The sequence below is a fragment of the Notolepis coatsorum genome, assembly GCF_963971535.1.
Source record: "Notolepis coatsorum genome assembly, chromosome: 5".
Lineage (NCBI taxonomy): Eukaryota > Metazoa > Chordata > Actinopteri > Aulopiformes > Paralepididae > Notolepis > Notolepis coatsorum.
This window is the reverse complement of record NC_140169.1, coordinates 176,388,844-176,401,071: the sequence shown is the minus strand read 5'-3', so window position 1 is coordinate 176,401,071 and position 12,228 is coordinate 176,388,844.

Genomic DNA, 12,228 nt, shown 5'->3' with positions numbered 1-12,228 from the left:
CTCGGTTGAGCCCTTATATACTCTGGTGTTCCTAACGTTCTGTGTCGGGTCGTTTTGGATTACCACTGGCTGCTGCTTGTTCCCTCCCGTGTTGTACCTCGTCTGTTTTTCTCCAGGACGTCTATGGAAGTCGCCGCTGTTGCTTTTCTCTGTCATCCGTTGGATCTGTGCCTCGTTGCCCGCTTTGCGCAATTGCGCCTTGGTGAGTTTGGAACGTACTTTTTGGATACTCTGTTTTTCTTTGCATCTTCCTGACTCGGGACCTTTCTGTTTTTTGTGTGTTTGGGTAACACTGAAGATGTGCCGTTTTTGTTTGTACTGGACTCAGCTAAACTTGTGTGTTGGTAGACACTGAAGATTGTCACTTGTGTTTATACTGGACTCAGCTAAGGAGGACTGGACTGCCTTGTATTCCGTTCATGAGTGAGGACCTCCGGGCCCAGGTCCAGCTTCTTCTGGATTACCTTGACACTCTGGCCACCCAGCAGACTACCCAGGGAGTCCCAGCCAGATCACCACCCGCCGCCGCGACAGACCCCGCACCTCCCGACCTCGCACCTCGGGAGCCCCGTCTCTCCGAACCACGTTTGTTCGACGGTAACTTCGAGGATTGTGCCACATTCATCATGCAATACTTCGTGGCAGAGCTCCGAAGGGTTTTCCACCACCCAGCTCGTGGCCAGGACCCGAGAGCTCGGTTGGGCACCTTCCGGCAGGGCAGTGGCAGCGACGCGCTGGAGTTCAGACTGGCCGCAACCGAGAGAGGTTGGAATGATGGGGCGCTTCATCTCACCTTCCTGAAGGGGCTCAACGACGCTGTAAGGGACCAGCTCGCGACCCGAGAGGAGCCTGATTCTCTCGAGGGCCTAATCAGCCTCGCCATTTGCATCGACGGCCGCCTCCGGGAGAGAAGGCGTGAGAGAGCACGACTGGGACCCCCAGACGTTCCCCAGACCCCCCGTACTCGTGACTGTTCTGCTGACCGTCCTGCCCCCTCTGCGACTGGTGGCTTTTTTCCCTCCCGAGCTGTGACCAAGGAGGAACCCATGCAGCTGGGACGCACCCGCCTTAGCCCAGCCGAACGGGAGTCCAGGCTCAGGTCCGGCCTGTGTCTCTACTGCGGCCGGGATGGACACCGTATCTCCAATTGCCCTACCCGGCCAGAAGGACCAGGCTCGCCGGGACCCCGGGAGATCCTGGTGAGCCGTTTTTCCTGTTCCCACACCCGTGCACCACCTAACCGTCTGACGAGCGTCACCCTAGCCTGGGCGGACCAGCGGGCGATGGTGGGTGCACTCATTGACTCTGGTACTGAGGGGAGTTTCCTGGACGTTGAGTTTGCCACCCAGGCCAACATTCCACTTGAGGACCTCGAGAGGCCCTTGGAGGTTTTCGCGCTGGATCATCACCGCCTGGCTGACATCACTCAACGCACCTGTCCTGTCCTCCTCACCATTGCTGGTAACCACGTTGAGAGACTCCAGTTCTTTATTACCAGATCCCCTCTTGTCCCAGTAGTCCTGGGTCGGCCCTGGCTCGCGCTGCATGAGCCCCACATCGCCTGGTCCTCCGGCACCATCAGGGGGTGGAGCTCCTCCTGTCATGCCCAGTGTCTCCAGGCTCAGGCCCTTCCTCCTCACCGGCCTTCGCGCACCTGAAGTGAGTTCTAATCAGCTCGGTGGAGCCCTTATATACTCTGGTGTTCCTAACGTTCTGTGTCGGGTCGTTTTGGATTACCACTGGCTGCTGCTTGTTCCCTCCCGTGTTGTACCTCGTCTGTTTTTCTCCAGGACGTCTATGGAAGTCGCCGCTGTTGCTTTTCTCTGTCATCCGTTGGATCTGTGCCTCGTTGCCCGCTTTGCGCAATTGCGCCTTGGTGAGTTTGGAACGTACTTTTTGGATACTCTGTTTTTCTTTGCATCTTCCTGACTCGGGACCTTTCTGTTTTTTGTGTGTTTGGGTAACATTGAAGATGTGCCGTTTTTGTTTGTACTGGACTCAGCTAAACTTGTGTGTTGGTAGACACTGAAGATTGTCACTTGTGTTTATACTGGACTCAGCTAAGGAGGACTGGACTGCCTTGTATTCCGTTCGCTTGTTTGTTGACAACTCTCTCTCTCTCTCTGTTCCTCCCAGAGTGGATCTTCAAGTAGCTGCAGAGCCGCAGAGTCAGAGGCGCAACGCCATCGTGCCGTCTCTATTCTGAGACGAGCTGCAGAGCCGCAGACAACTCTGCCAAGAACATTCCCCACTTGTACTTTTTGTTGTTTTTGCTATTCCCTGTTGTTGGAAATAAATACGCCCTGGTTTTTGGCTAACTCTGAACTACCTGTCTGTGCCGTGCTGTTGGGGTTGGTTAACAAACCATAACACCTATTACACGTGCCTACCGCTCAAACACTGGGCGCAATTAAAACCGGGACCGGAAGGAGCTCCACTTCAAATGTCAGCGACGTATTCCGCACTTATAAATGCTTGTTTTCAAAGAAAGTGATATACGCATTTGTGAGTGTCTCTCTGTTCAATATGAGAGCTCTAATGTAAGGTTCCCAACCGTTTGACACTTTTAAATTATTATTATTGAGTTGAAATATATATATATATATATTTTTAAAGGGTTTGACACGTAATAATGGTCTTTCACATTGTGGGCTACTGACGTTTACGTTTAAAAAAAGGGGGGGGGGCACTGTTTATTCTCAAGCTACAAGGCTTTTTCACTGTGGCTTCTACAGTGTCACACAGCTGTTGGCTGAAGTTTGTCAAACGATCAAATATTTGTATTTCTTTTAAGGGACCACATTTTCATATAGCTTCAAGGTTGCGAGATATGGTTCTGATGGCTATTCATTTCTTTTAAATAATAATAATAATAACTTTATTTGTATAGCACTTTTCATACAGAGGTTGCAGTTCAAAGTGCTTCACAACAGTAAAAAATACAGGCATGAGCGAGCATAGCAAGAGCATAGCAAATAATAATAAGTATTATTATATATAAATAGAGGGCACAAAGGCCATATTAAAAAGTACACCTATGGCATAATGACCAGGCTAAGTAAGGGATAGACAAGGTCCAAATATTATTCCTTCATTATAGATTAGATGAACATTTCAAATTTATGTCTAATCTATAATTGCCTGAATTTACTACAGCTGGGTAGATCAAAATAGCCCCCTCTGCTGGTAAACAAAGGATTGGGGAATCTACACAAACACACACACACACACACACACACACACACACACACACACAGGTGTTCCCCATCACTCGCATCAGAACAGCTGCCTCATTCCCTTGCTCCCTCCCACCCGTATGGTCTCTTAACCACATGAAAAGCACTGGGTGTGTGTTGAATCTCTGCTCTGTGAGGAAAGGTTTTTGTTCAGAGTGCTATTTTGGTCTTGAAAGACAAGAGCATGACGTCCCACGGCAGACGACCAGGTACAATGTACTGGAGAACGCCTTCAATGTGGCTTCCTAGCTTCAATATGTGGAAGACTTGCCTTCAGTGGATTCATAACTTGAAAAATATGGAAGAGTGCCTTCAACCGCTTCATAGCTTCAGCAAATTAAAATAAACCGTTCTCTGTTGGGGCAAATGATAATTGGTTATCACTGTCCAATGAAAAGAAGATTATCATCCAATTCTAGCTGCCTTATTTCATAGCCCCCCCCCCCCGTCAAGAAAACTGCCACCAGAGCACTTCGAGTGGCACTTTTAATTTCACCGAAACATTGACTCGATGTGGAACTCGAAGAGTGAGACTTGGACCCGGGCGAGACGAGACGCCCCCTTCTCTTAATCAGAGGCTGAGTGATCCGTTATTGTTGACGGGATAATCTGCCCGGCCGACTGACAGCCCCCCCCCCCCCTCTGACACGCGCACCTCAACGCGTTCCAAGTCAAATCAGAATCTCTGATATTCGATCGGCTATTGTCAGGGAGCAAATGTGATTTGTGTAAATACTGTCAAAAACCTTGCTCAGTCAGCATATATACATATGGAGCGAGTATACAAATAATCCCCACCGAAACACAATTGTAGCTGTGTGGTACAGTATGACAGTATTCACATGAGTTTCGAATCAGCCAAACGCTTTCATATTCCCAAACAGCAGTTTCTTTTTATACCCATTTTAAAAGCCAATGCAAAGACTCTGCCTGTATGGAATTTGCTCTTTTCTTCTCTCTCCGTGTCCCTCTCTCTCTGTCTCTCTCTGTCTCTCTCTCTCTCTCTCTCTCTCTCCCTCCCCTCTCTCTCTCTCGTGCCGAGATAAGAGAGTCTGTAATTATGGGAAAAGCCATTTTTCTGTATTTTATTATTCTCTAAATCAGATGTCTCATGCTTTGGCAGCGAGACTGGGAACGATGGGAGAGTGACATACTTAAACTAGCTTTGTGGTCGTGTGTTTCACTAAATCTCCACAGAGAATATAAAGGGGGGGGGGGGGAATGAGCTCCAGCTTGGGGTGACCTCCTCCTCCCTCCTGGCACAGACAGACACTTTCGAAGACCAAACGAGACCGGCAGGCCACCAAAGCTTTCAGCGCCACATTTCACAAAAAAAACGACAAAAAAAAACACAAGTTGGATTGAGGAGTTTACTGGGAACGCTTCGCGCCTGTGTCTTTGTTGCAAATTGCTTGGTGGGAGAGCTCCAGAGGTGTAGAAGGAGACGGAGAAAGCCTAACGTTAGTTCATCAAGCACGAAAGCAAACGTGCTCATATACGTCATATATAACGCATAACGCATTGTTGTAAGAGGATAAGTATTATTCCCTGCAGAACTATAGTTAGGTGATCACGTACTAGGAAGAGAGATAAGGAGGGACAATGACCATTCGCTTGGGAAGCTCCATACCAACACCGTCAAGACGGCCCCGTGTGGGAATGTAGCTAGTTTTGTTTTGGGTCTGGGAGCCAAGCCTCTCTCAAAACACTTATTTCATATAATAACCGCCGACCACTCTGTTTTGGGTAGCCCATTCTTTGGAACTTTCTGGAAGGCGGCGGCTCGTGGAAGTGGACGCCTGCTTGCCTGAATAGCACACAGAGAGAGAGAGAGAGAGAGAGAGAGAGAGAGAGAGAGAGAGAGAGAGAGAGAGAGAGAGAGAGAGAGAGAGAGAGAGAGAGAGAGAGAGAGAGAGAGAGAGAGAAGAGAGAGAGAGAGAGAGAGAGAGAGAGAGAGAGAGAGAGAGAGAGAGAGAGAGAGAGAGCGAGAGAGAGAGAGAGAGAGAGAGAGAGAGAGAGAGAGATGAAAGCATAGCAATACAGTGTTCCTGTGCGAAGGCATACCACGTTCTAACCACCGGGCCCATTAAAGCAGCCCAAGCTACAGAGGAGTATGGCAGCATATTGATAGCATATGACTGTGTCACTTGAGGACAACTACTCCCTTTCATTTTTGCTTCCCTCGTCTCCCTTTGTCCTATCAGGAGCGCTGGCGCGGGGAGGATGCCGAGCGTGTCCCACATGGCGACGGTGAAAAGCTAATGTGGAATCAGCGGCTGTCGTCTAATTATGGCACCTTTTAACGCTCCGTCTCCCGGGAGGGGCGTCGTCTTCTGAAGCCTCATGGAAAATTGAGGCCGGCCCTTTTATTTAAAAATGTATCTTTCAAGTGTTGCATTTTTAAATAACCCCAGGATACCGGGTGACAGTCAAGATCCCTTTGATGCTCCTCTTCTTCTCTATCACAGCGGTTACGTTAACTTTAAACATTTTTTTTTTATACTATTCACAAAATGGGGTGAATGGAATTTCCACATCAAAATGCATGCTTTTACTTACTTGTCCAGTTTCGCAATATTTCGAACATACACCAGAACTCGCCGCACGCCGTCGCAGAACTGTTTCAAAACGTCTCTGCATGGCGACCGCAAAAAGAATTTACATTTATAACACATGTATATATTTTTAGATAATATTGAAACCATGCACATGTCTTTACGGCATTCCGACTCAATGATTAGGGGGGGGGGGGTGGTCGATAACTTTCACCGTCAGTGTTACAAGGTATGGTTATCGCGGTGTATGCCGGATAGCGACAAAATTATCGCAAAAACTGCATTTGACATTAAGCGTTAAAAAAAAAGAAAAAAAAATTGAAAGTGCTAATAAAGCTGCACGTCCATCTGTGCTTTCTGATTCAGCGAGCGCTGGCTTGTCAACGGCAACACAACAGGTTATTCCTATACCCCGCCGTATCAGATGTCAGGAGGATTTTTTTTTTTTAAAAGACACTGCTAGTTCCTTATCCGTATCCACACGCACACATGGTGGCCCAATTTGCATAAACATATTTCCCAGACCAGCGTCTTTGTTTTTCTTCTCTTTTTTTTACGTTTTCTTTTTAGTTTGTCACTGCATGCTGGAGGTGGTGTTTCACTCTACAATCAGACAGCCGGCGAGCCAAGAGGACGTAACCACGCTCACTCTCGATGCGTGAAATTAATGGCGCTGTTCTTTGTTGATAATCCACCGGTTTGAAAAAAGCCCCAAACCCGACAGTTTTCTCTTCTTACTTTTCAAAAAATGTCTCTCCGTTTCTCTTTCTCGTTCGCACACATGCATACAGACACACACACACACACACGCATACACACAGGCTTTATAACTCTCCTGTTGTCTAAAATGGAAACTACTTCTGTTTACTAAAACAGGAATCTAATTTCCATATTTCACAATATCATCATAAAATGGAATAAACCAGCTACAGATGATGATTTTCATTTTTTATTTATTTTTCTCTTCTATTAGCCTTTGACAATAAACAACATTTAAATACAGATGGGTCCATACGGTATAGTCTGTGGGCTCATGGAAGTGTGTTTTCTGGGTGAGGCTAAGACGCGTGAACAAGCCAACGGCTCAACACCACAATCTAGTGATTCAGAACCCCCCCCCCCCCCCCCAGCAACAATGATGCTCTCATCTAGCGACCTACACATTAAGGAATGAACCGTTCCCTTTGTATGACCTCTGGCTAGAGAAAAGGAGGAGAGAGAATGGAAGAAAAAGGCTTTAATTACAGAGGAGAATTATTCTCACTTGGCTGTATTGCATTAGGAGAGAAATAGGGGACGACAACAGTCTCTTTTCTAACACTAACACAGGGAGAGAGACGTCATCACGCTCCACTGGTTCTCCTGGTTGTAGTGTATGGCTTCAGCCCAGCCTCTTCAGCTTACCTTAATTACCATAGGCTGCTGGTACAGTAGTTACTACCTAATACCTCAATACCATAGGCTGCTGATAGTTACTACCTAACACCTCAATACCATAGGCTGCTGGTAGTTACTACCTAACACCTCAATACCATAGGCTGCTGATAGTTACTACCTAACACCTCAATACCATAGGCTGCTGATAGTTACTACCTAAAACCTTAATTACCATAGGCTGCTGGTAGTTACTACATAACACCTCAATACCATAGACTGCTGCTAGTTACTACCTACAACCTCAATACCATAGGCTGCTGCTAGTTACTACCTAAAACCATAATTACCATAGGCTGCTGGTAGTTACTACCTAAAACATTAATACCATAGGCTGCTGCTAGTTACTACCTACAACCTCAATACCATAGGTTGCTGGTAGTTACTACCTAACACCAGTGGTGCGTTATTGAAATCATCTGTGGTTGCACGCACCACGTGCACGCGCGCTCCCGGCGCGTGCGCGCGCTCCCGCGAATGCGCATTTAATGTCCCCTCGCTTGAGCACAGACTAAAGACAGTGCCTAATTGCCTCTACGAATGGAATGTAACACATGTCTTCACAACAAGTTAGGTGTGAATGTATCTGAGAATGTATTTAACACACCTGACGACCGGCGCTATTGATATGCAAATAGCGAGTACTTATCTGAGTACAGCGAGTACATCCCATGAAGAACGCATGCCTGCCTAACACCTCAATACCATAGGCTGCTGCTAGTTACTACCTACAACCTCAATACCATAGGCTGCTGCTAGTTACTACCTAACACCTCAATACCATAGGCTGCTGCTAGTTACTACCTACAACATCAATACCATAGGCTGCTGCTAGTTACTACCTAACACCTCAATACCATAGGCTGCTGCTAGTTACTACCTAACACCTCAATACCATAGGCTGCTGCTAGTTACTACCTACAACCTCAATACCATAGGCTGCTGCTGGTTACTACCTAAAATACTGATTGAATTGATTGATTGAAAACTTTATTAACAGATTGGAGAATGGGTACAGTACAGTACAGCTCAATACATACAATTGTTAAGGGGATGCAGACCAGAGAAAGACTTTCGTCTTGTTTACATCAGGGTCCCCCATTTTCAATTCATCATAACATATATGACATACACGACATACAGATAGACAGTACTGCTACATCTATACATTTATGACATATCAGATTTGCAAATACAGTACTGTTTGTGATACCAAAAGAGTCCAGAAAAGGGAGTATATACATTTGACGTAGAAACTGTACATTGGAGGGTAGGTGGGGTGGGGGGGGGGGGACTGTACATTGGAGGAGGTTGGGTGGGTGGGGTGAGACACTGTACAACTGTTCAAGCAAAACTGTACATTGGAATATTGACAACCATACTTGGTCATTTACTGTACATTGGGTTGGGTTAGGACATTTACAGGGGCCAGTTTCGAATTGCAGTCTCCCGTAGGTGTTCTTTGAGTGTTTTTGAAAGTGGGTAGTGATTCACATTCCTTTACAGCTTTGGGTAGGGCGTTCCACATTGATGTGGCATAATTGTGAAACGTGTTTAGTCCCTTGTTTGAGCCAAATCTGGGTTTAACATGATTTGTGGAGCTCCCTCTGGTGTTGTGATCGTGGTATTCACTGACCTTTGGGAAGTATTTTGACATGTACATGGGTACCTTGGTCGTGTAGTGTATCTTGTAGACCAGGCCCATTGCAAGTTGCTGTACTCTGTCGTCTACTCTAAGCCATCCTAGTTTGTCAAAGTGGGCAGGGGTGAGGTGGGTTCTAGGAGTAAGGTCAAGCAGTAGTCTGACCAGTTTGTTTTGAGATGTTTGTAATTTTGTTTTTAGCGCCTTTGAGGTGCTTTAGTACCATGAGGTGCAAGCATAGTCGTAGTACCCTTGAATGAGTGCTCCTGCCACTCAGGTCTTCAGGGTATTCTTGTTTACCAGTGAGGAGATCCGGTACAAGAATCGAGTTCGTTGGTTGACTTTTTTTTATTACATTGGATGCCATTTTGTCACAGGAAAGATTTGCCTCTAGGATGGAGCCCAGGTAGGTAATTTCTTCTTTCCTTGTGACAATATTGTCACCCACTGTAACTGAGAAGCCGTCGGTCTTGCTGAGTTTGTTATTTGAACCGAAGAGAATGGACTCTGTTTTGCCCATGTGTAATGATAGTTTGTTATCAGCGAGCCATATGCAGATTTTGCCTAGTTCCGAGCTGAGGGTTTTTTCAACCTGTAACTTGTTCTTGTCAGAGACCAGCAGGGCTGAGTCATCCGCAAACAGGAACAAGTTGCAGTCACAGGCTGACGACATGTCATTTGCATAAATTAGGAACAGTAGCGGCCCTAGTATGCTTCCTTGTGGAACACCACAGCTCACTGTGAGGGGGGGGGGGGTCGGGTACCGTTTACCTCCACCATCTGTTCTCTCCCCTCCAGGTAGGATTGCATCCAGCTCACTGATAGGCTATCAAAACCAATTGCTTTTAGCTTGTCAAACATAATGGTGTGATTGACAGTGTCGAAGGCCTTTTGTAGGTCACCGTCCAGCATGACCATGCCGCAGTATTTGCCCTGCTATAGTTACTACCTACAACCTCAATACCATAGGCTGCTGGTAGTTACTACCTAACACCTCAATACCATAGGCTGCTATAGTTACTACCTACAACCTAAATACCATAGGCTGCTGCTGGTTACTACCTAAGACCTCAATACCATAGGCTGCTATAGTTACTACCTACAACCTCAATACCATAGGCTGCTATAGTTACTACCTACAACCTAAATACCATAGGCTGCTGGTAGTTACTACCTAACACCTCAATACCATAGGCTGCTGCTAGTTACTACCTAACACCTCAATACCATAGGCTGCTATAGTTACTACCTACAACCTCAATACCATAGGCTTCTATAGTTACTACCTACAACCTCAATACCATAGGCTGCTATAGTTACTACCTACAACCTCAATACCATACTACCATAGGCTGCTATAGTTACTACCTAAAACCTCAATACCATAGGCTGCTATAGTTACTACCTAACACCTCAATAACATAGGCTGCTATAGTTACTACCTACAACCTCAATACCATAGGCTGCTGGTAGTTACTACCTAACACCTCAATAACATAGGCTGCTATAGTTACTACCTACAACCTCAATACCATAGGCTGCTGGTAGTTACTACCTAACACCTCAATACCATATGCTGCTATAGTTACTACCTACAACCTAAATACCATAGGCTGCTGCTGGTTACTACCTAAAACCTCAATACCATAGGCTGCTATAGTTACTACCTACAACCTCAATACCATAGGCTGCTATAGTTACTACCTACAACCTCAATACCATAGGCTGCTATAGTTACTACCTAAGACCTCAATACCATAGGCTGCTGCTGGTTAATACCTAACACCTCAATACCATAGGCTGCTCCTGGTTGCTACATAAAACCTTCCTAAACTTAATGGCAGCCTCCGGGATAAAACACACAGTAAAACGTTTAAATGCAGATAGCAATGTGGGCGCGCTTATCAGCCTCTAGGAGGCACCGAGAAAACAACTGCATGGTAAATTAACTAAATGAAGGGTGGGGCGAACAACCTAAACCTCATGGTTTCCAAGATAAAACCTCAGTGGGGATTTTTTCAGACTGTACCATAGTCGTCAAAACAGCGGGAAAGTGGTTCTGAGTGACACGTTTAAAGTAAACAATTCTACAGCCCTGAGGTATCAAATATTAAACACACATGCACGCACACACAAACACACACACACAGCACACAACAGTACACACATAGCACATAGGCTACAGTACACACAACACCAACTGTTCAAAGCAACGTCCATTAACAGGCCAATGAAAGGGTTTAATGCATTCAGTGTTTTATGGACTCGGCTATAAACCCTTTATGAGTGGGGTGGCATTTTGCGACTCGGAGACTGACTGCATTGTTATGGGAGGTTTACGGCGTCGTTAGGTCGCAACATAGGTCTGTTGTGGGTGCCCCCCCCCCCCGAGCCGAGGGCCGCTCCACACAGAGGAACAAGAGGGCATAGGTGGAGCGATCATGGGTTTGAGATAGACATCACTCCACTTCCAAGTGTAGGGTTCGCGACCCGTCCCAAGGGGCACTAGTGCGGTGCAGTGTCGGGTCAGTGGGATGGGTTTCCGTTCACAGAGCCTGCCGTTTGAGTTTGAGAAAAAGGTTTACCGGTATGTGTACTATGCGTGTCATTCTTATGAATTATTATTTATTATGTTATGTGGTTGTGAAATAAAACAAAATAATTTTTTCAAGTAAAACCCAGAAGACTTTCTTTTTCAGGCCCGTCTCTGTAAACAACAGTGTAACAGTAACCGTTCGGTCAAGTCAAGTGTTCCTTTATTAATCCCCTTGGGGAAATAATAATAATAATAATAATAATAATAATAATAATAATAATAATAATAATAATAATAATAATAATAATAATAATAATAGTAGTAGTAGTATAATGGTAGCTTTGTAGTGAAGGACAGTTCGTTTTTTCAGTTGTAAAAATTAACATATACCATATAATTCTCTCACTTCTGAGTGTAGAGGGTGTGAATAAATAAAATACTATATTAAAAGTGTACAGAAATCTGCTGTCTATGGTAAAAAAAAAAGAAAGAAAAAGGCAATCAGATCAAGAAACGGACAACACTGACGGGGCCGATATCCAATCTGAGAGGTTGATCTCCGACGTTAGGCCATCACCGCCCCCAGTACGCGGGTCTAGCCCTACTTGAGTCGCTACAGTCGCCGTGGCGACACTCTCACTGAGTGTACTCGCTGCTACAGTCTCACACTCTCACTGTGCTTGAATTAAATAATTGCTTCATTTCACACAGCTGCCTTTCCGTACCCGACTATGAAATCATTATGGCTCAAAATAGACGAGGGGAGACTCTCGCGTTTACCCCGGAGTTCATGGCGGACACATTTTCCTTAATGTTCCTTTTTAT